Below are 23,885 nucleotides of genomic sequence, written 5' to 3'. Positions count from 1 at the left end.
AGGTGAGATTCAGAGCAAAAAAAAAAAACAAAGTGTCAGCCCTTCGGCTCCCACAATCTGTTTCCTGAGGACCTTTCAATAAAGTTATTGTCAACTGTCAGATGGTACTGGTTCATTACAACGGGTAGTGCAAATCCTAATCAGAGATTAACGTGAATTTCAAGAGAAGGAGTGATAAATTGGCACTAAACATTATTTGCGGTTACCGCTTTTCGAAACACATACAGAAAACGGAAGAACTCCGTAATCACATGCCATGAAGGGAACAGAAAAAAGGAAACCACTCTTTGTGGGTAAAACGGTAGTGTAAAACCGATGCGCACCACCAGGCAGTGTTAAACCATGATGCAAATGGTCAAATGCTTGTCGTGACAACACTAGCGTGTGCCCAGCTCCTATAAAGCAAAGCTTTTCGCTGCCTTAGAAACATGTTGAAGAATAAGAAGAAGTAGTTTAACATCTGGCCTGCTACTCTGCGTAAGGGAAGGGGAAGAGGGGAGAAAGAGGGTCACAATGGGGGATGACAATGGGAGGAACAAGGTGAAAGGACACATTGCATAAATATCACTATCATAAGTCCAGGCCCGTGTCGCCTAAGAAACGTGAAATAGCACGCATTGCCTCTATCGTCTGCCAACTCTGTGGCCATGCGCCTAGCACGAGGTCTTCCGACAGTGGTCCATTGTACAAATGCCTTAAGGTAGCTGCCAGTGTCAGTCTTGCGCGCGCATACTCAGGGCACACCACTAGCACATGGTCTATAGTCTCTATAACACCACACACTGAACACTCCGGGGAGTCTGTCCGTCCAATGGTGTACAAGTATTTGCGCGTGAAAACGACGCCTAATCGCAGTCAGTGTATCAGGCGGGCGTGGAATTCCACGCAGAACAGGAAATTGCAAATCGGGATCCAGCCTTTTAAGGCCGACGTGACGAGCTTCTGGCTGGGCTCAGTATGTTTTCGTCGCATTCCTCAATAATTTCGACAGGAGGCATGTGATGTCCGGTCTAGAGAACGGCACTACAGTTCGCAGGCCATTGCTGAGGGCGCGCTTTGCTTCAGCATCGGCCATCTCATTGCCATTGAGCCCACAGTGTCGCGGGATCCATTGGAACACTATGCGGTGGTGTTTTTCTTGAGCGCATGAAAGAAGCTCGGTGATCTGTAGTGCCAGAACTTGATATGCAGTGTGGCGCAGGTAGCGTCCCAAAATTTGCAGCGCGGGTTTTGAGTCCTTGAAAATGCACCATTTTTGAGGTCTTTCCCCGCAGGTGTGGCGAATCGCTTCCCGAATAGCAACAAGCTCTGCAGCGGTTGATGTTGAATTGTGATCTAGAATGAAACCTCGAGTCATCTGCTGGGGTGGTATCACCACAGCTGCTGTCGATGCATTTGGTGACGCCGACCCGTCTGTGTAAACATGAACATAATTCTGGTATTCTGACCAGATGTATGCCAGAGCAAGTTGTTGTAGTCCGCTAACGGGAACTAATGATTTCTTTAGTATGCCGGGGACGTGCACACATACTGAAGGTTGAACCATCACCCACGGTGGTTTGACGGGGTGATATGCACGGGTGATATGATGTTATGTTATGTTATGTTATGTTATGACGGGGTGATATGATGTTATGTGGGGTAGATGGCAGCGGAGTGCACTTGTGAAACTGCTGTCCGTCCGCTCATGTAGAACCGACGTCAATGTATGGCAATGGTGTCGTGTTAGTAACCGTAGATATACTCGAAGTGGTTCGTGGGACCGGTATACCGATAATGGGCATACGCGGGCTTCCTTAATTTTGCCTTTGTTGGAGGCATATTGAAGATTACCCAATTACAGCATGTTTCTTTAGGTAATTCAAATTATTTCAAAACCTCATCGAGCACGCCTGGTCTCTTGAGATCTATTATCTGAAGGGGCGGACATTTCTTACCCCGCAGATCGCAATGACAATATCGATATTTGAAAAACATAAATGACTAACATTTTAATTACGTTCTTTGAGGCACATTCGTTGTCCTTGCAGTGCTATTTGTTTTTCTTTGCACACGTGATCGGATTAAAAAGTTGACATCTTGACAGATGCTTTTGCCAGTGTCTTGTGTTTCGTCCTCACGACAACTTCACAACAGGCATTCGCTAGCACCGCACCAGTCGACATCTCTATTCTACAAGTGGAAAGCTCTGACAGTGGGCTCCTGTCTATTTATGTAGACACTAAAAGCAACCGCCAAAATGTATGAAACCGACTGACTGTGACGCAAGCCAGAATTCATTGTTTTGCTAAGACATTTTTCTACTCCCGAAATTTCGTTGTGTGAGCACATAAGCATCAAAAATAGCACTCCAAGGAGCAACGTCTTCATGTAGAGTTGCAACTTGTCTCTGTAGAAAACTGTGCGATCTTTTCAGCTAGCGTGAAAGCACTTTTGTTTGTTTTGCTTTCTATCCAAACCAGTCAACGCCGGTAGTACCTTTTTTTGTATCTGCCACTGCTCCTTCTTTCTTTTTACCCCGTTTTATTGCGATAGCAATTATATGGACACTTCTACCGGATTTCTGCCGTCGCCGTCGTCGTCGCCGTCGCCGTCGCCGTGAGGTTCCCTATAGATAAAATCTTCGCCGCGCGCCGTATGCCCGAGCGGAAGCATGCGGGGACGCGCGCTTCACGGAGAGCGAACGCACTAAATCACCCACGCGCAAGCAAGGAAGCGGGAAGCCGGCGCCGTGGGGAGCGCGGGGGGGGGGGCACTTCTACGCTGCCAACAACCGCGCTCGTCACTCGTCCGCACCGTCTCTTATCTCCACACGGCGCCGTTATGCGCCGTGTATTCGCCGCTCAGTTTCCGTTGAAGCGATAGACCGCACGTACCTTCGCCCGCTGCGGCGTATATACGCTCACTGCCAGCGTTTTGACAGTCGTTGTCTGCAGTCGTTCAGTGTGCTCTATTCCTGTTTGTTTGTGCGCGCTCACACCACGCTTGTTCATTCAGTTAGTAATAGTCGGGCCACATTTTCCAACGCACGCTACACATGCAATGCTGCCCGGATCGGCAGTGCAGCACTACAGGTGTGTCCCTTCGCACGCGCTGCCCACGGGAAGCGCTTCTCATCAACATCACGGTTTCACACGCGCCTTCTCGTGGTCATCGAGTCTCTCTTCGTGTCGGTCTACTTACGCCGCAGCACAGCTGCTTACTTAATCAGCTCATGTTTACTACAATTCATATTGCTACCAAAGCCGCTCACCTTACTTCGTATGACATTGCTGTGTTGCTATCGCATTCATTGCTTCGCCCTTAAGGCGAAACTGCGACATTTTTTTTCCGAAACTCACGTGCAGGGTAGCAAACCAAAAACTTATATCTTGTTAATCTCCCTACCTGTCTTCTTTCTCGGTTTCTTTCTCTGAACTAATGTGCTGGCCCTATAGTCATTCGCTTCTAATGCAGTATTTATTTTCACCAAAAATTTACAGTTTCAATTGCATATAGTATATTTCCGGTTGGAAACACCGTGAAAATGAAAGTCTGTTGTATTCAAATGTAGTGCTAGCCATAGAACTTTTTTCCAGTAGATATCAGTTTACTACTGCTCGAATTCCATTTTACAATTTTCAACACAACCTAACATAACATAAACACTTAGGAATATATTTAGTCAACATTTGCATTTCTTATTTAAAGATGCGATATCTCATTAAGATATCGCATGAGGGTTTCTGCCTACCCCAGAAACCCTCCTGGAAAGTAGGTAGGTGCAAGCTCTTATGGGCAACAAACAAACAAAACATAATATTTGCAAGTTAAAAAAATACGCGGATACAATGCGCTGCAGGGGAATTACTTTCGGCGAAGTTTTTGATAGCGTCTGCGAAGAGCGATGTACAACAACTGAAGAAGTACGGTATATTTTCACCTGAAACCTCTTCTCTAATCATACGTTACTGGCACGCGATTATGCGCATCTGATGCATGGCTACAAAGGAATGACGGACGATCACGATTGCATGACGACGACTTTCTGATGACGATGTAATGACAACGATAGAGTGACAACGACGACGTAGTGACAAAGGCATGATTACAGAGGTATCACTACTAAAGATGTCGCTGTTTCGCCCGAAAGGAGAAGGATCGATTGCAATAACAAATAAGAGATAACTATACGAACTAATGCTAGTTGTTTTATCGACCGTAAAAGCTTGTAAAAATTCGCTTGCTAGCTAAATGAACAAGCACAGTGTCATGCGTGCACAGGTAAACATGAACACTTCTCGCTCGATGACCGCGGCAACTCGCTGTCAAAATGTTTGATGGAGGAGGCGTCGCAGAAGCAGCGAGAGAATTGACCTTCGTTCCGTCTCTGGCTTCAACGCGAACTAAACGTTAGCTACCGGCACAAGTTGTACTTTGTCGACTACGCAGATCGCTTTAAAGATGAGGCCCGCGCGGGCACGGATATTTTTCCCGTCGCAGATCGCCATCAAGATACGGCGCCTGCACGGCCTCTCCGTAACTAGCTGCCGCCGGAGTAGAACGCCCCCCCTCTCGCCTCCCACCCCCCGTGCCTCGCGCGCAACAGGAGAAGCGCGCTTCCGCCCCCCAATCTCCCTCGCGCGCGCGCGATTAAGCTGCGATTTTCGGCTGACCCTCGCAAGCTTTCACTCGCACATACAGCGTACCGCACGCGGCGACTGTGTTACCATGCATGGACTTTATACTGAACCACACAGCGACGTCCACGACCACGGCGGCATTGACGGCAGAAATGCGCTTCGAGTTTCCATATTATTGCTCTCGCAATAAAAAAAATGTCGCAGTGTTGCCCGAAAGGCGGAGCATCAATTACGATAGCAAATTACTAGAGAGTGTTGCGTCCCGAACCGGCCGGGTGCATTCTTTGATTCTTTCCCAGCGAGGCAGGCCCTTTCATGAGCGTCGCCCAGACGGCGACAGTGCCAGACACCGACGATACGGGCAAACACGCGCCCCAACTCGGCAGTGCGCATTCTTTGGGTGCTTCCCCCGATACCACCCCCTTCATCAGCGGCCGCCTACCTGACGACGCGGCCAGACACCGGCAGTGACGTTCGGACAAAGAAGCTCATTTAGAAGCCACCGACCACAACCGCCACCCTTCGTTAGAAGCCGGGATTAGCGTGAAGGCCATTCTCCCGACCCTGGCAAGATGACCGGTGGAGGGCAAGAAACTAAGTCACCGACTTTCGTGGAAGGAGTGTCAACCCCCTGTTTCTGGATTGCCTCGTCCTTGCTTCGAAGGTTAAACATTAGAGGCGGAGTTCGGTGAACAATACGACCCCTCTGATTGGTCGCATCAAGGTCATCTGATTCCCTAGCCGGTCAACTAGGGAAGACCGATGTTTTATAAGGAGACACCTTGCGTGCAGGGGTGTGTCCTGACGTGTTCTCATATATGCTTAGACATGTAGTGAGCTGAGACTTTCAAAGTGCTCTCCCATGGAGTGGGCTTCCATATTTAGAGCCACTGTAAATATGTAGAATAAATCCTTTTTTCTATCGCTCTTACTCCCGGACGTACTCATCCCTTTGGCTGAAGGATCACCGGCCTAAACGCTACCCGAGTCTCAACAAGAGCTATAAGGAGTAGCGATAGTAGTTTTGTCGGCTGCATAAACTTGACACATTCGCTTACTAACTGAATTAACAAGCGTGGTGGCAGCGCGCACAAGCAAACATGAATATAGCACACTCGATGACCGAAGACTACTGTCCAAACGCGGGCGTTGGGTAACGCGGCCGCCGCAGCGAGCGACGGTTCGTGCGGTCCATCGCTTCAACGGAAACTGAACGGCGAAAGCACAGCGCATACAGAAGTCAGAACCGCGTGGAGATCGGTTTCAAGAGATGGTGCGCGCGACACCGACAGCCCGCACCGGCGCAAAGTACAAGATTGCTGGCAGAGTAAAACCCAACCCCCCCAACCCTCCCTCCCGCGTTGCCTTCCCACTTTCCTCCTTTCGCCGCCCGGTTGCAAGATACGCATTTGGTGCCGCAGCACAGCGTCGCCCCCCTCTCTCCCTCCCTCCCTCCCTCCCATACCCTCAGGGCTATTCGCGCGAGGGAAGTCGCGTTTGCTCTCCGCCGTGCATTTGCTCTCCGTGAAGGCACGCGTCCCCCGCATGCTTTCACTCGCAATGGCGCGCGGCGACGATTTTATCGCCTCTGGACTTTATACAGAACCGCACGACGACGCCGACGACGACGGCGGAAATCCGCTTGAAGTGTCCATAAAATTGCTATCGCAATAAAAGGATAATGGTGGAACGACCACGACAGCATGCCATGACTGCATAAAGAAGGCAGAATACCGATGACGGCATGACGAAAATCGTATAACGTCGTGATTGACGACGACAGCACAATAAGGAAAGAATGATGATGGAGCTGTTACCGCGGTAGCATCCCACGCATGATGGCGAAGGAATGACGACGACAGTTTGACGAGAATCGGTGGGACGACACAGGAGTGACGTCGACTGCACCGCGACGGCACAATAAAGACAATGAGATGACAATGCTAAAACGAGCACAATGGTATGACGACGATGGTAAAATCGCTTGGAGCAAGTTCACGATTCGCGAAGAGATTTCCGGTGAAAATATGTGCTCATTGTCCAGGTGCGGTATACTTCCGAATGACCGTTAAAGAAAAACAACATTCTTCGCAAGTAATATTGAAAACTACTGGTAATGTAATTCCCACAGAGCTTTCGATCCGCATATTCTTTTCGACTTCCAAATTGTTTTTTTTTCTTTAATGCCTGTAACAGCTTCTCCCTACCTGCTTTTAAGGACGGTTTGTGGGGTGGCCAGAAAATCCTTTAATGAGCAATCGCACCTTCAAATAGCAAAATTAAAGAGTTCGCTAATTACAATGTTAATTATTGTGGTTACGGCACATGTTCCAATTGTAAAATTGAATTGGAGCAGTAGTTAACTGATGTCTACCGGGCCAAAACTCTACGGCGAGCTCTACGTTTGAGTGTAGTAGTTTTTACGGAGCTTTGCACGGAAAAATGCTAGGAGCTAGTGAAAATATCAATTTGTGGTGAAAAGAAACCCTACAGCAGAAACGCATCTACATACGGGGCCATCACGTTTGTAGTAGCGTGCGGCGACCGAGCAGCTGAGCAGCCGTACTCAAATAAATAACAGTGGCCGGTGCAGAACCAGGTGTACGCGCTCGACGTTATCACAACATTAGTTGACAGCTGAAGTGCCGAAGCGCTCGTTAGTGCCATGATGCAATACTTCGCTTAATCGCTCCTAGACAGTGGCACCATCCCTGATAAGAATTCATATTTTACGCCCATGTCATATCCGTTTCAAGTAATTGATTGTGCACCCCAGCATAAAACACTTTCGCGTAAAAAAAAACAAAAAAAAAGAATGTAGCTTTGCCTTGGCGAATTCATGGTAGGCACTGATGCGGTTGATGATTTAGATGTTTTTTTTTTTTGCGATAGCAATTATAGGCGCACTCCAGGTGCATTTCTGCCGTCGTCACCGCCGCGAGGTTCCGTATAATTTCCAAAGGCGATAAAATCGTCGCCGCCCACCGTATGCTGTAGGTGCGAATGAAAAAGAGTGAGAGTGAGCCAGCGCTCGAGGCTCAATCCCGCGCACGCAAGGGAGGGAAGCGGGACGGAAGCGCGCCGTCTGCCGTCGCGGGAAATGCTCCAGAATGAGGGGAGGGAAGGTGGGGGGGGGGGGGGGGCAAGGCTCCGCAAGGCTCCGGAGGGACGGTAGGGAGGGGAGGGAGGCGCGTTTTACTCTGGGCGGCCCTGGCGGCCGCGGTATCTTGGAAGCCATGTGCGACGGGTGACAGAGTCCGCCATGGGTGGTGTTTTCGCAGCTTAGTTTGCGTTGATGCGAGAGGCAGTACGAAAGTAAATTGGCCCGCTGCCACTGCAGCGCTTCCCACTCCAGTGTTTTGACAACGAGTTTCCGCGGTTATCGAGTGAGATGTGTTCATGTTTGCTTGGGCGCGCGTAACACCATGCTTGTTTATTTTGTTAGTATGCCTATATTTGCAAGTTTACACGGCCGATAACACTTTTATCCTTAATTCGTATAGATGTCCACCAATTTGCTGCCGCAATCGTTGCTTCGCCTTTCGAGGGAAACTGTGATTTTTTTTACGATACTACCAATTCTCAGCGTATTCTATACTGTGGGTGTGTGCGATGTTGTAGGGTCATCATCATCATTTTGGCGTTCAGATCGTTTCTGACTTTAATGCTGTTTTCACGAGCATGACGGCAAAGAAGTGTGCGCAAGCTCACCATATTTTGTCATGGACAACTTCTATCTATGCGGTGCACACGTCATCATCTTCCTCCGCACAATTGCCTTTGTTACCACCGTAATATAATTCCAGACGTCACTGCTCTCAGAGCCTGTGTCGAGCACGAAATTCGGCACAAATTTCAAAACGTGATTGTTGTGCGACAGAGCAGCGTTTAGCGCGTATAGCTTCACACTGCAGATGGCTGTAGGGTTAAAGTTCTATGGGTAGTGGTAGGCAGTTTTGATTTAGGCACTTGATCGGGGCGCCCTTTATATGCTTTGTCTGCGTGTTTTGCATATAGCACAGGTGTTGCACTTCTATTATAACCTCTTTAATATCAAGCACCCTTGTATTCAATTGTCTGTATCCTTAGAGATACATAAGACGAGACTGCATAATATGCGAACATATATAGTGGGGAAAAATTTATTTTCTTCCCGCTATGGTGAAAATGAAGATAAGAATTAGGTTGCGGCTTAAGAAGGATAGAATAATGTCGGCAAACCAACGGCCGTCATAAGCGTAATAGAATTGGAGGACAGCCGGACGCGGAAATCTAATTGTAGAGCACATATAAGCCGACTCATAAATGTATCCTTCGTGCTATCAAACATCCTAAAAATAGTTAAGTAGTCTTGCAATAATAACCAAAAAAGGGCGCCCTCTTTTCTTTATTTTTTTCACCGCAGTTTTATATTCATACATCTTCTATTACAAAAAATATCTAGCTTTTTCTTTCCGAGGTTATTGTTCCCTTGATGAGACCGCCGGACGTCTCCACCTACTTTACGCCTTCCTAGAACGAGAATATCTGTGATCACTTCATGGGCTATACGGTGGCCTTTCACTGGCAAGGGTGGTGCAAATGACTATGAAGGAATTTCCAATTACCACGTACCTGTGAATACCGCAATGATCATTCGCTTCTAGTTTTTTTTAATCGAATATTTCTTTCTTTATTTATTATAAAAAAAGGAGATTGGTTTTATGGATTTCAAAGCAAAAATACTACGCTTCAAATTAACGATGTTGTCTTTGTCAGGCGGCATCAATTACAAGAGAAAAAAGTAGTAAGCGGTAGACTGCCTGAGCTCTTTTCCGTGTAGGCCGTATTGGATAAACTTTGTAGTTGGGTAGAAATTAATGCATAGGTATTCCGAAGCGCATTGTTTATATTAGCTGTAACCTAATTGTTCCTATCAATTTGCAGCCATTTACGAGTACATAGGGTTCACGAGAGAACTCTTCTGTCTGATCGCTGCTTATGAAAACTATTGACAGCGCTAAACGACATGAACTACTCAAAAAAGTCGTTCGTGGCGTTTCGCGCTGTCAATAGTTTTCAGTATGGATTACCAGCGTGCCCAACGTATCATCCGTTTGCTCCTTCTGACTCATCGTCAGATCTGTGCCATCCCCAAACGAAAGCCTCAACATTAGGTGAACCACTAACAGCCTGTCCTGAGGCTTTTCCGCAAACCATTACACATAGCCAATGACAAATTATTCCGCAGTTTACAGCATTCAACGAAAAGACTGTGCGAATATAAGGTACGTGTGCGAGCGTGTGTATGCGCAAGCAACTTTGGAGTAGGTTCTATGCACTCCTTGGGAAGCTCGGTGCGAACGAACAGCTGAAATGATGTTATTTCGCTGGATGCGTTTTCAAAGTTGGGCTACTGACAATACATCAGCGGAGAAACTCTCGACCATTACTAAATGAGGCATGATTCCCTTGAAACTAAGGAGTGTTATTTTTTCTTTACAGCGCCGCTTCTCGAGATTATAGAGGAAACAGAATGCATTAGTGCTCTGCTCATGGGACACCAACTCCCAGTTATGAGCGTGCCAGTTTGCAGTGATCATTTTGAAATAGGTGCCACCGAGGTTATTAGTTGGGAGCGCTTCCTTTGCGGTTACTGCGAAGCAGTAGCGCTAGAAATTGGGCTTTCCTCGTCTCTCTATGCCGTCCGTCCATATTGTTACGCTGACGACGACCGTTGTCATCACCGACGATACACAACGATCATTTTTCTCGTCGTCAGGCGACCTCGTCATCCCCAGATTCGCCATTACCACGGTGCGAGGAAAAAGAAAACTTCTCCAGAACCCATGCCACTACGGTAATGTACACTTGGGAGTCGGGCACACAACCACTAAACTATCGCACCACATTTTCTTTTCTTTCAAGGTATTTATTACGAACAGACAGACAGACAGACAGACAGAAAAACTTTATTTGTAGCAAGTGAGATTTCATTCCTCTGGGTCCCTGGACCACCGCACGGTCCCACACTACGTCGAGACGGCCATGTTCCTTTTGTTCATGACGTCGGCAGCCCGAGCCACCGCAGCAAGCTGCGATGTGGGATCCGTAGACAAGAGAAGGACCTCCCAGTCCTCCCAGCTTGTGATGGCTGGCTGTCGCTGCAGTGGAGGATCAGCGAAGCTATCCTGTCTGTAGGTTGTGCGCAAATCGCAGTTTAGAAATGTTCTGACGCATTTTACTCTGCCAAATTCAATTAGTTCAATAACCCACTCGCGCCAGGCGGAGTGCCTACGAGAATAAGGATCAATGAGTATGGACCTCAAAAGGCAGCTTGTATATTCGTTTTACTATCCGGAGCTATCACGTGTGCAGCTTTTGAATAAGTCGTAACTTACGCATTTTCAGACGCAATTTACTTTAACATTTTTTTTAGTTAAATAAGGCACTTGCGCTTGGCGGAAGGCCTATAAGAGTAAGGATGCATGCTTCACTTCCGCACATGCCCATGTGCGCGTGACGTACGTCGCTCGTGGTTGTGGTGACTGTACTTGACTACCATCTGCACCAGCTTCGCTGTACCTATACTTTCACAGGGTGAAATGGAGACGGACTTTTGCATATGTTCTAACTAAGATATTTTTGGCCATATCTCAGTCGATGCTCTTGAAAGGCAAATGATTGTTTTCCAGACTCTGTAGTGTCTCGCTGCACTTCGTACTACCTTTCTTCCTCGGCCATTTCTTTGTGTTTTTTGTAGCAATTTGTAGGACGCAAAACACCGCTACGGTTACACAGCCGTAGAATATAATTACATGCCCGAATTATATTATCGCTTCGTTGTCGAGTAAATTTGAGAAGCAGTAACCTACACACAATAATTAAATCGAAACATCTATATTACGATAACACTCTCTAGAAAACAGAAAGAACCGTGGCCTCTTTGATTCAGCTGCACAATTCTCGGTCGTCACTTATGGCACTTTAACCGTCGCCATCAATGTTAAGCCCTCACATTAGCCCACTCTTCAGTCGTGTACGAGAAAAAAATATATGACATTAGCCTGTTTCTAAAATGCCATCTAGTCAACACTGTTTGCAACATCGGGAGATCACTGCCATCGCAGCACCGTTCATATCTGAAAACATGCGTAGTCATTTGCGTTACCAGTCAAGAGCAAACACATTACAATTCACATAGCTGGGCACAGCGGAATTTTCCGCTGCAGTTAACGTTACTATGTTACCATGTCTTTCATTCACTTTCATTCGTGGTGACACGCGACAAACGCTGCGTTAGAGAAACGAAAGCGAAATATTTCACCGTGTTTCTACACCGTGAGCATAATGAGTCTTGAATGAAGGCACACTAGCGCCTCTGGGTTCCTCCGGTCACCAAGGCTCAGCAAGGAAGGAAGCAAGAGAAAGGCAGAAGGCAGGGAGGTTAAGCAGGATAACGTCCGGTTGGCTACCCTACACCGGGGGAATGGGAAGAGGGAACACAAAGATGACAGGGAGAGAGAGGAGGGAAGGAAAGAAGGGAAATGAGCGGTTAGTTCGCTGACGCTTGTGTTAGTGCACTAATAGTCACAGACGTTGACACAAGCCCGTCGTCCTCAAAAAGCTCAGCAATGTTTTCACGTAGCAGCCTAGCAGCCTTAGTTCTCACATTACTTATACATGCCCTTCTTTAATGACTGCCTGTTATAGCAGCGCAAATAAAAGATGGTAACACACAAACAGTGCACTCGACCAAGCTTGTTTACAGAGAGTGTGCGCGATTATGCGTCTCGGAGAAACCAGTTTGCCTCTGTGTGCACTGAGCTTGAACGACGCCCGTTAGTGCCTTTTGCCCTGGTTTTCGCTTTCATCGCTTCGTCATGCAGGTGTTGCATAGAATCGAATAGGAGCAACTGCGAAGACTTTATCGCGTTTGAGTTCTCCGTGGACTTAAGCAATGCAATCGCTATTAGGCTTCGGTATTTCTTATAAGAACGGATTGCGTCAATTCGTTGTAGTTGTCGCCGTTTCTTTGACCACAGCTGGCTCTTGTGCCAAGAACCTTTATTAATCAATGAGTGGTTGTCGCAGTTCTTTCAGAAATGCGTTCGTAGTTATTGAGCGATGCAATGCGCCATTAGGCTTCAGAATTTCATATAAGAACGGATTGCATCAATGCGTTATGGTTGTCGCCTCTTTGGCTACAGCTGGCTCTGTGCAACGAACACTTATCAATCAAAGAATGGCTGTCGCCGTTCTTCTAGAAATGCATTCGTAGTTATTGAGCACTGTGATAATATCCCTGCGGTTTAGCAGGGAGATTACCTGCCGTTTAGCAAATGTATTCGCAACTCACAATTCCATGCGTCAACCTCCAAGTAATTGCGACCGTGCAAAAGGCACCTTGGTTCACGGCTTCAGACCTCCTCGTTAAGAAATATGAGACTTTGTTCGCATCTATGCTCTTTTATACTTACGGAGGGACAATGAGCACAAATTTATCAGTGATAACAACGGAATTGAGGAGCGGAAGCTAAGTGAATACTATAGATAGCAGAACTTCCTGAAGTACTCTAGCAAAAGTGGTTTTTCTGTGCACTGCCAAAAAATGTGGAGCCGAACAGTTTTTCACTTCAACCTAACATGGTAGGCATCACTATGATTTGTAAACAGAAATATACCAGTCTTCCGTAATAATGATCCCTTGCGTCTCAGGTTGTGATTGTTTTTCGCTGGCGCATCTGACCAGTACTGCCGCATTATATAGCGCCGGCCCAACGTACGAGCTGGGGATGGATGGAATAAGCGCCAGATGAAACGTGACTTCTGCAGTGTTTGCAGCAAGCAGGTATAGTGCTTGCATGATCGCGAAATAAATATTTCCACTAACCCAGCTCATGTAAATAAAATAAAAAGCTCTCCTAAAAATAGTAACGGCATCGTAAACAAACAAACACACATCAAGAGGCGCCTGCTTGCGTTCTGCGTCTCAGTTTGGTTTTTCGTAGACACACCATCGGCCAGCCAGTTTATGTACCACTACATACAGCGAGCCGCATCCTGGCAACGCAAACAAATTGTTGATTTACCTGCTATTTCATCAGATGGCGCGAACGCTTCTCCTTGCCTAAGCAAACAACACCTGTTCAGGGAAGCTCAATATCGTCGGCCACGCCGGTAAATGCCAGTTCCTGATACGACCTGAAGCCATCGCCTGGTCCTAGCGGTAACGGTAACGGCAACGGCGGCCGCATATCGATGGGGGCGAAACGCGAAATCACCCGTGTACGTTTTAGGTGCACGTTCAAGAACCCCAGGTGGTCAAAATTTCCGGAGTCCCCAACGAAGGCATGCCTCATAATCAGATCGTGGTTTTCGCACGTAAAACCCCATAATATCATTTTATTGCGATAGCAATTATATGGACACTCAAAAGCAGATTTCTGCCGTCGGCGTCGCCGTCGCCGTCACCGTGAGGTTCCGTATGACGTCAATGGAGATGAAATCGTCGCCGCGCGCCGAACGCTGTATGTGCGAGTGAAAGGGCGCGAGAAGCGCGCTTTCACGGGGAGTGAACGCACGGCGGAGAACAAACGCGCGTTCTGCGCCGTGCTCCCTTAAGGGCTGCAGAAGTAGGCGTCTCTTTCCTCCTTTACAATCACCATATATGTAGAGCAAACACGCCTTCTTCCGACGCGCGAGAGGCCGTGGGGGGGGGGGGAGGAGGGGGAGGGAAGGGAGGCGACGTTTAGCTGCGGCACCAAGTGCCTATTTATATCAGAGGCTCCGGCAACAGTCACCAACGCCGCACGCATTTTGAGCGAACGCGGGCAAAACGCCGACGGCGTCGACAACAGTTCTGCGTGTTGCCGGTGCTGCTGCATGTCCAAGTTTATACAGCTGATAAAGCTAATATCATTACTACGTATAGCTCTCTACAAATTTGCTATCGCAATTGATGCTTCGCCTTTCAGGTGAAACTGCGACTTTTTTTTAGGTCCTCGCGGAATCTTTCCGTGGTGGATGTCTTGGCTAGCGTCAACGCGTTATACATGGTACAATTAGGTGCCTTTCTGTAATTTTAGAGAACCGCAAGCATGGCGCATAGCCCCGATGCATCTCACATGATACTGCGTACAGGTCTGGCCGGTGCCACTTGTCGCTATCCGCCCGGCTACGATGCGTTTGGTAAATGCTTTTTAAGATAATGAAATGCTCGGAATGAAGTCTGCAATTTCTTTTCGTCAAGTTGGCTAGCTTACTCGCACGCATCCTATTCACTCAAACACTTAAAGGTCTCTTCCTACTCGCCACCGTTATCTGAATGAAACAGGTAGTGTACAGCTTGCCCGCAAAATCTAGCACAAAATAAATATTAACGATCAGAAACATTACCTAGACTTTTTGCGCGCATGTCATTATATATATTCACAACCGTACTATGTATAGTATGCTTGTAGATTACTGTATGGCGTTTCTTGTGAAAATATAATGTACCAGACGGGCAACTTCTCGGCCGTCTACATAGTACAGAGTTTATTCAACTGTTCTTGAAATTAAGGGGCCCGTGTTCTTTGGAAGAATATTATTCGAATGTGGAGCGGTATTTTATTTTCGCAGCAAACAGCTTTGTTTCACTCTTTTCATGGTCGGTGGTTGGTGGCGGTTGTTAGGATTTTCACCACTTATACGAAAGCGCGGCTGCAGAGGGTGTGTTGTCTCGCGCTACCGAGTTTCGAGGCGCGTTCGTCGCCACGCGCAAGCAGTAAATATATCAGAGTCAGGAACCTTCGTCGCAAACGTAAATAGTTTTCAGAAACGTTTGAGTTCTAGGTGTCACATTTGCAACGGCAGTGTATGCATTTTGTACAATTTTCTAATACAGCCGGGGAAATTGCGTAGGTTGTGAAAATAGGCAATGGGCGACACGCTCCGTGGCCAGCAGTGCCATCGTGGTATCGTCTGAGTTGTGTGTGACAGCTCTCGGGCTCCTAGCACCAGAGCTGTGGGGGGTTTCGAGGTTATGATGCTGTTGTGGAGAGCTCAAGAAGGTCCCTCCTCTTCTCCCACCGCCTTCTCCTTCTGTGGTGGCTGCGGAGAGTGCTTTAACACCGCTGCAGATGTGCTGGCTAACGGCCCTATTCCCTAGGAAAACACGCAATTAAAGAACAAACTTTCGCTGCAACAAATATACCCTTTCAAGCGCGTCAATTCGTTTATAAAGAGAATAAATAGCTTGATATGAGCATTCGCCTATTCGCTCACATTGAGAATCACTAGCGATGGTTGGTTCACATTTTTTATTAACAGCGAAGCTGTTTAAGCCAGCCGTAGTTTGTGGTGCGTAGCGGTGATAGCCATGGTAACCCGGAGGAGGAGGAGGAGGAAACCGCGTGCATGCGCACGCGGTCTCCCCCTCGCCAGCTCCCTGCCTTCCCGACCCCTGCCTCTCTTCCCTCCGCGGCGCGCTGAGCCAGGAGAAAAAAAGAAAGCAAAAGCTTGCACTAGGACGCGCAAAGCTCAAGACACAGCGAAGCTGGCCGATTGATATCGAGCGGCTAGCCGCCAACGCGTTCGGCGTCGGCAAGCGACAGCGTTCTTGGAACTGTGCCAATCTTGGTTAGCCTTTGTGGCATTCCAGGAGCGCGGTCGCTCGTAGGCGCCCAAGCGTTCAGCGCTAGTCACACGAAATGTCGCGAAAGGGAAGGTACCTTCGAAAATTATCGCTCAAGAATACCTTCCTACATGCGTAGTTAAGCTAAACCAAGTTAAGACCTAGCAGCAACCAAGTTCATACCTAGCAGTAGCAGCCAGTAAGCTTCGCTGTGCCTAAGCTTTGCGCGAACGAGTGCAAATTTGCCTGATTTTTTAAATGTAAGGCCCTCCTTTGCCTACTCACACCAGAAACGCCTTTTCTGGCCTGAACTGATCTCGGTTACTACGGCTCTCGCTAAAAAAAAATGTGGTTGATCCCTCTATATTATATAGGAATCGGTATAGAACACGAAAGTGAAACGTGTCTTCACAGAAGTAGTGTAATGTTTATTGCACATTGATATATAATGTCTATTGGTGTTTTGTGGCTAAAGCGCCCTTAGGCGTTAATGCACCCACGCTGACGCCTGGTGGCACGTCTCCTCCATCACGACTACCAACGTCGATGACCATGAGCAACCGTCGTGCATATGGAAGCTGCACTACGCTGCACACGCTAGCACAACGCGAAAGACGAAGCACGTAACTGACACACTAATACAACGCGCAAGACAAAGCACGTAACTGAATCGTCACCGAGTCAAATCAGCGCGTACAGCCCGTCGTAATTGCAGCCTCCGCGATCAACTTCTGAAACATTTTCAGAGCTAATTGCGGAGGCCACGCTCCGCTGTGCTGAGTACGGTGAACGCCACCTAGGTGGCGTTGGTAGTGCTTCTTGATGCCAGCGTCCCTTCGAATGCTGGCATCGAGGCGTCGTAGTGCTGAGACCACCGAAGCGTTCACTGTCGGTGCGCGTTAGTGTCATAATGCAGTACTTCTCTTTTCTGCTCGTAGGCGGCGGCACCGCCCCGAGCAAGAGCGCGGGTACACGGAGGAGTGTTAGATATATAAGGCGCGTCTGTGTAGCTCTCTGCAAATGCGTTTGTGGCGCAATGGGTTAAACGCTCGGCGATCTATCGTCGCGGACCGAGAGGTCATGGGTTCGATTTCCAAATTTTGCATGTTTGTGGAACTTTTTCTTCTGGTTTCTTTCTTTGTATTATGTTCGTGTACATTGTAAGCTGACGTATTTCCGTGACGGAAATACGTCAGTGAAGTCTTGGTGGACCCCGGCATAAAACACTTTCGTGTTAAAAAAATCCCGTGGTTTGACGGTGTCGCGTACCCAACACGGCTCCCTGTACTCAACAGCCGAGTATCTTCCCCGGCCGAAGAGACCCTGAAGCGATTTTGATTGACAATTTTGTACGAACATATCGAGTCGTTAGGGTAGGCCCTTCTGATCATTAAGGGACGCATTTGCGCTGCTCGTAAAGCCTGTAATTTATTATAAGGTTTTAAAAATGTGCATCGCTACCAATCGTCGCGGCGCCGCTCCCCTGTATTTTCAGCAGCCCCATCCCAATTGGCGTTGTTATCCTAATTGACTTCATTTGGTCGAGCTATCCGATTGGCGACCCAGGTCACGTTATCGATTCTGTTTTTTCGACTCTATGATGAACAAATGCTGTTCGTAATAGTTGGAATGTTGCTTAATTTCTTTCTACGAAAAATAATGAGCCATTCCACTGTGTGAAGGTAAATGACCAGCGTAGCTGTTTAACGCACGACACTGACATGACGTAGAATTTTGAACAAAGGTGCGAACACATTTATCGTCTTGATCGGTGGTCATTGTTTGTCTGGATCGGTGAACAATGGGTGTTTGCGGCCTGTTGGCACGGATTGCACTCTCGCATCTGTTTTGACCGTCTCTCTTCACAGGCGCGTTGCTCCTCGGGAGTCCTAACTTTCGTCGCGGCCTCCCCATTACGAAAACATAAAAGAAGTGAAATTAAAAATGCAGAACGGCAACTTGTTTTTCTGGTTTGCTTATATACAGCCACCACGGGAGAGCGAAAGGAAAGGAAACTGGATACGCAAGTGCTTGGAACACCGACAACGAGAGGGCGGCGCAAACGTAGACACGGCCGACACGGGTCGCAGAGTGGCAAATGTTTGCGAAACCTTTATTATCTACCTGGGAGTTTACTGATCTTGAAAATGGTGCCTATTGACAACTTTTCTACTCAAAATGCGCATCCGATGGACGCCGACGCGCCAGCTATGGAAGACCACAACGATGAACGCGCGAGCAGTGGCACGAGCGCGTTCGCATGTGTCCTGAGGTTTTGCTTGAGCACACGAAAAATGCAGGGAACCCTAACAATAAACAGATTCGCTGTAAAAGAACAGAAGAAAAAGAGATATTAGGTACAGGGATACATGAGCAGTGAAGTCAGTAACGTCGCGTCTCATTGCGGTTTCCCGTACGAGGAAGAAAGCAGTCAGGCTGACGCAGCGTCACGTAGCTCGCGTTGCATGCGCTGTATTGGCGCAGTAGAGCACGGAGCGTCACACGACATGGGGCCTTGCAAGTGATCACCGCCTAGCGAACAAGAAGTTGTGGAACGAAAGTATCATCATGCTGCAGCTAAACGTCGTCGATACGCGGAGCCAAAGCAGCAGCAGAATAGAGCCGTGCTATCTCGGTTACTACGGCTCTCGTTAAAATAATCCCACGGGAAAAGAGGTTCCACTGGGAAAGAGGTTAAGGGACGAAAATGTTGTTACAATAGAGTTGTGTCTTCATAGTATTCAGCAATGCTTCGCATAAGCTTCACTAATCATCGTAGATGGTTTCGGCCATCATTTTATCTTAATTGTCTGTCACGAGAGCTTCGAGATATACACGAGCGCACGAAGTGTTTAATTGAGCGATATTGTGAGTAGAACGGGAGATCATGTTTTCAGCTACTCTCATTATCTGAGCAGGTAGGCGTAATAACGCACACTTTTTAATGCAGCCTTCTTATGCTGGAAACGTTAGAAATAAGTAACACTTCATTTAACTTTTTCTGCCAATTTGCGGCAACACGGCACCCTAAAAAGTACTGGTGCTAAAAGATCCGATGAGTACGCAGACAGAGCAGCGCATATAAAAAATAATGTCAGATGTCGTTTTTTCCTCTTCATGTAGTTAACTATAAATAAAAGGTGCGGCATTCAATTAGGATAGTTTGGGGGCTCACTCTTATACACTTTGGTGGAAGATATGTGTAAGCATGCGTGGTGTGTCTCTCTTTGTGTCTCTACACGTGACTCGTTCATATGTGAAACTGCATGTAGTTGTCAATGTGGAGACTACTGCTAATGATTCATGGCTAAGCACCATATTAAGCTCGAACCAATTGTACAGCATGTCACCCTGCTTAGGTGTCATGTGAGTCGTACACCCGGTCGACTCAGGATAGTAATTTTGTGAAGTGTAGCAATGTTTCACTTATGCTACCGTAAACTAACTGACACTCAGCGCGCGTGCTGCAGCCGTCTCGTTATCTGCGTACCTACACGCATCGCCACACTCAGCGCTCCTAGGGAGGCTGTACATGCCGGTCTTGCATGTATAGGTTCCCTAGTCCCTCGGAAATGCACAGCGCGTCGGTCGAGTGCTTTGGAAGCGCGCGACACTTTCTTGCCACCTCGACATTGCGACGACGTCTATCAGCGAAAAACACTCGCGAATGGTAGCCAACGGTGCACCTCTTCACTCGGAATGCTCTCAGTATACCCTTCAGAGAACGCCGAGCTGGAGGAAGGCTTTTGTAAACCCATCTCTAAAGCGCGGAGTATCGCTGCCCCTCCTGCAGAATGTTTTCTAATCAAAAACACAGAACGAGGGGGGAACAAGTATTTAGAATGAGAGCATGTGAAATAATGATGGGTGGCAATCAAGAGTTACGGCGGTTCCAACTCTAAAGACATTGCCTGTATTCGAGTGGCTCTGCTTATAGACGCCACCAGGCTCATCACACCCTGCTTACTTTTCTGCAAGAAACTGGCTTGGCTTACCGCTTGTAATAGACTTTGCAAGAGACAAAATACTTTTTTTTGCTAAGATTGCTTTTGTATTTTTACACCTTTCTGTAATTAGTGCAACGTGCGTGTTTCTTCTTTTTTTCTTTCTGCTTGTGCGTGTAAGTTCTGTTCCTACTTGCTCACTGTATGCCTTGCGTTGCTTTCGTGTCGTAGATTAGATGTAGAGCCTTGGTGTCTGTGGCCTGTCAGCTTGCTGTTTCTTTCTCCTTTATTTACCTTTTACTTTAACTTCCTTTTCTATGTCCTCCTTACGAAAGAGTAGGCAGGCTTTGTGCGTCTCTCTGTGTCAGGTGACAGCATGCTCCTTCCCTATTTCTCTCTCTGTGTGGGTATGTGTGTTTTCATATCAAATAATAAATAATAACTATAAAAATTCTGGTGCGGCCATTAGAGACGCAACGAATATGGAAGGGCATTTTCAACAACAGCAGAACCACGCATGCATGAACGCTTGCTTTAACGCAATACGCACTACCAAGAGCAGTACATGGCAATGCACTTGCTGGTCCTGACGTATAGGTGCCAGTCAAGTCGAAAGCTGTAGAGATCAGGTGCATCAGAATTAGCTAACAATTCGCCTGTCTAAAATCACAGCGTTTCTAAATACTGAAAACATTCCGGCGCTCTCTTTGGAAGCGCGTTACTGCGCGGCTGTATCACTACGCGAAGTATCTCCGCTGTTTGCACATAAGAATGTTTCGTAACAGTTGGCAACCAGCACATTGTGCAAGTGTGTGCCCCATTTGAGCACCGCTGTACACTAAGAATTGCTTCCTACTAAGCTGCACAGGTGTGGGTGAGAAAACGCTCCTTGCGCAAACGAAAGAGAAGCGAGAGCTCTCTTGCATAACCAGCATCAGTTCATTACCAACGAGGGGTCTGCATGGTTCTCTATTTTAGGCGCCACTCATTTGCCGTCCTGAAAAGGACACCATTCACGAGAAGCTCTCACTGTGGCGCTATTCAATTTCAAGCCTTGCGAATGAGCCTTATACGTAAGGACGGATATGTGCACGCACAAAGCATCTTTGCTGGTTCTCTTTTCTGCGGAAGCAGCTGCACGAAACCGACGCGAAATTATTGTATGGTGCAGCCTTATGCTTCTTTTTATTTGTTCGCGCCTTTTCAACCAAGCTCTAAAGACGTCAGGGCGTATACATCGCAAGACAAGCAGATCGAAGTATCCAAAACCACCGCCGCCTGCACAGGTTTTCTGCAAACTGTGTTAGATAGATTTGCTTGATGGCTCGTGCTATTATATATGACTTCTCCGGTTAGTGCTGACCCCCAGAATGCGCACGCGAGGATATGGGCCTTTAGGTTGGCAACCCTATTGAACGTGCATTCGACATTTCTTCACAGCAGCGCCGCTCGGCATCGAAGCATCCATATTACGCTACATGGTTACCGCGTAGTAATTAGAAAGTTTTAGCGTGTCCGGTATTCTGTTGAGCAGAGCACCGAACACCTTAACACTCTCTACGGAAGGCTGAGTACGTGCCTTGAGAAGTTACCGAATGGAGAGGTGCCCACAAATGCGCGTTTCAGCCGGAATAGCTGCCTACTTGTCGAGCTGCCCGCTATAATTTACCTGACATTGAAAGCAGCTCGTGGCGTTATGGCTTTAAAAATTAAAGAGGCTTGCTCTGCCAACTCATTCACGCAACAAGTATATGTGCACTTGGTGCACTGATTTCCACTTCCTACGACACGTCCCACATCGCTTCCCTCCATCTCACCGTCAAGTGAACACTGATGAGGAGTTGAGGAGTGGGCTGTCTTCCTAGTCGTGTCAAGGGCGGCAAACCTGTTCTAACAAAGCAACGTGAAGGCACGGCATACTTTCGCAACTAGTTAGAGCCGCGCCGTCAACTCACGACCTTCCCCTAATTCCACTTTCGCCGGGCCCGCAGTAAAGAACGCAGAAAATTGCACTCGTTGCATCCGGTGACCTTAATGAGTTTTTCGGGGGCACACCCGTTCCGTGGCATGCGTACACATTGTGCGCTGTCGAGCTAGCTATAAGTATAGCAGGGAGGCATTATGTGTCGCTGGCTACGCGACGCGATTAAGCCCCGCTTCATCTACGTGCACAACCGCGCATTTTCGGGTGCAACTCGTCTCAGCTCTCTTCGCAAAGAACGCTCATGCAGCCCGAACGAACACTGCATCATAGCACGCGAACAATGAGGCTATATAGTTCAGTCGAGTGGCTTAGAAGCGCAGAAAAGCTTACACTCATGGCGCCGTGCCCGTTCGCCCTGTAACGCTCTCGTTAGCACATTTCAGCGTGATTTGCACCGTTGTTTTCTCAATGACAAATACATACACTTGTAAGGGAAGCGAAATGAATCTTCCAAACTGACCTAAACAAGTCGGCACTTTGTTCCTCCTCTAGTATAACAAACCGGGTGCAACCTGGTTAACCTCTCTGCCTTCTCTTTTCTCCCCCCCCTCTCTCTCTCATTGTAGGAATATCGTGCTAAAATGTTATTTGTAACCTTGTGAGTGAATGTTGCTTCTTCCTTTTTCAGAATGCAGGACGTTTGATCGAATAAATAACGTTGTCAGTATATTTTCCGCGTCCCTCAGGCATCGTATTCGCTATTGTACTATGAAAGGAGATTGTAGTGCCTTGGAAGACACAAAAAATGATAGCAGTGATCGGCTTTTTGGTAATTGCAGCTGACAGGCCTGATGCAGTAGTTGCACCGAACTTTATCGGCATTCTTTCTATCATGCACGATTTCAACCGTGCTTGACTACGTCGCTGTCACCCAGAGTCCTGCAAGTTCTTGCTGGTACGTGATGGAAGAGCCTGCAGGGCCGAGAACTGCGTGATGGCGCCATAGTCAGCTTCCGGTGCATATTCTCGCCCGCACATTATTTCCGACATTTCCGACAAGCGATTTTCGATAAACTCTGCTTTCACAATCGATCAATAAACTGTACATCGAAGAGGTACAAAATCATATCAAAGTTTCCGTCTCCGCTCTTGTTATTTGACGTTATAGAGGCGGGGCTAATAGTGTTAGCCTCGACAGTTCCATGACCTCAGTTGCACGACCTACGCAAAGGTATATGTATATATCACGCGTATAGCAGCTATGGGCGCCAGATAGGTGCAGTGGCAACATTGGAGCTGACACCGCAGTAAATTGTTACAGGTGTCTTTCATACCTAAGTATGATTGTTGATAATGTATTTATGGTGCTATTTTATTCAGATGTACATCAATTTGCCGTCTGCTCTAATAACAATTCTTATTTTGCTTTTTGCAAATGTTACCAGGAGGCCTCGCCCCCCTCGATACGGTATTTAACAATGAAACCTCCTGCTGTACATATTCTGTACTTAAATGAACTTATTACATATGGAATAAAATTGATTCTAATTCTGACATTATGACAACGTTACGGCAGGGCAAAATTCCGATTGTGCGCCAGAGGTGTTCAGAAGCGGCAACTGACGCCCGTGGAAGGGAACGACAAGGAGTATCTAGGCGACCCACGTAAGCGAAGCACTTGGCATTTCCCTGGCGTAGCGAATCCTGTAAGACAAAGATGCTTGAGGTTTCTCTCGCCAAATTATGTTGCCGCATTCTCTCCCTGAATTTCTACTTACACAGGTAGGGTTTGGTTCCCT

The sequence above is a fragment of the Dermacentor silvarum genome, chromosome 3 (genome assembly GCF_013339745.2).
Source record: "Dermacentor silvarum isolate Dsil-2018 chromosome 3, BIME_Dsil_1.4, whole genome shotgun sequence".
Classification (NCBI taxonomy): domain Eukaryota; kingdom Metazoa; phylum Arthropoda; class Arachnida; order Ixodida; family Ixodidae; genus Dermacentor; species Dermacentor silvarum.
The sequence above is the reverse complement of the archived record's forward strand: the minus strand, read 5'-3'. Positions refer to the sequence as shown.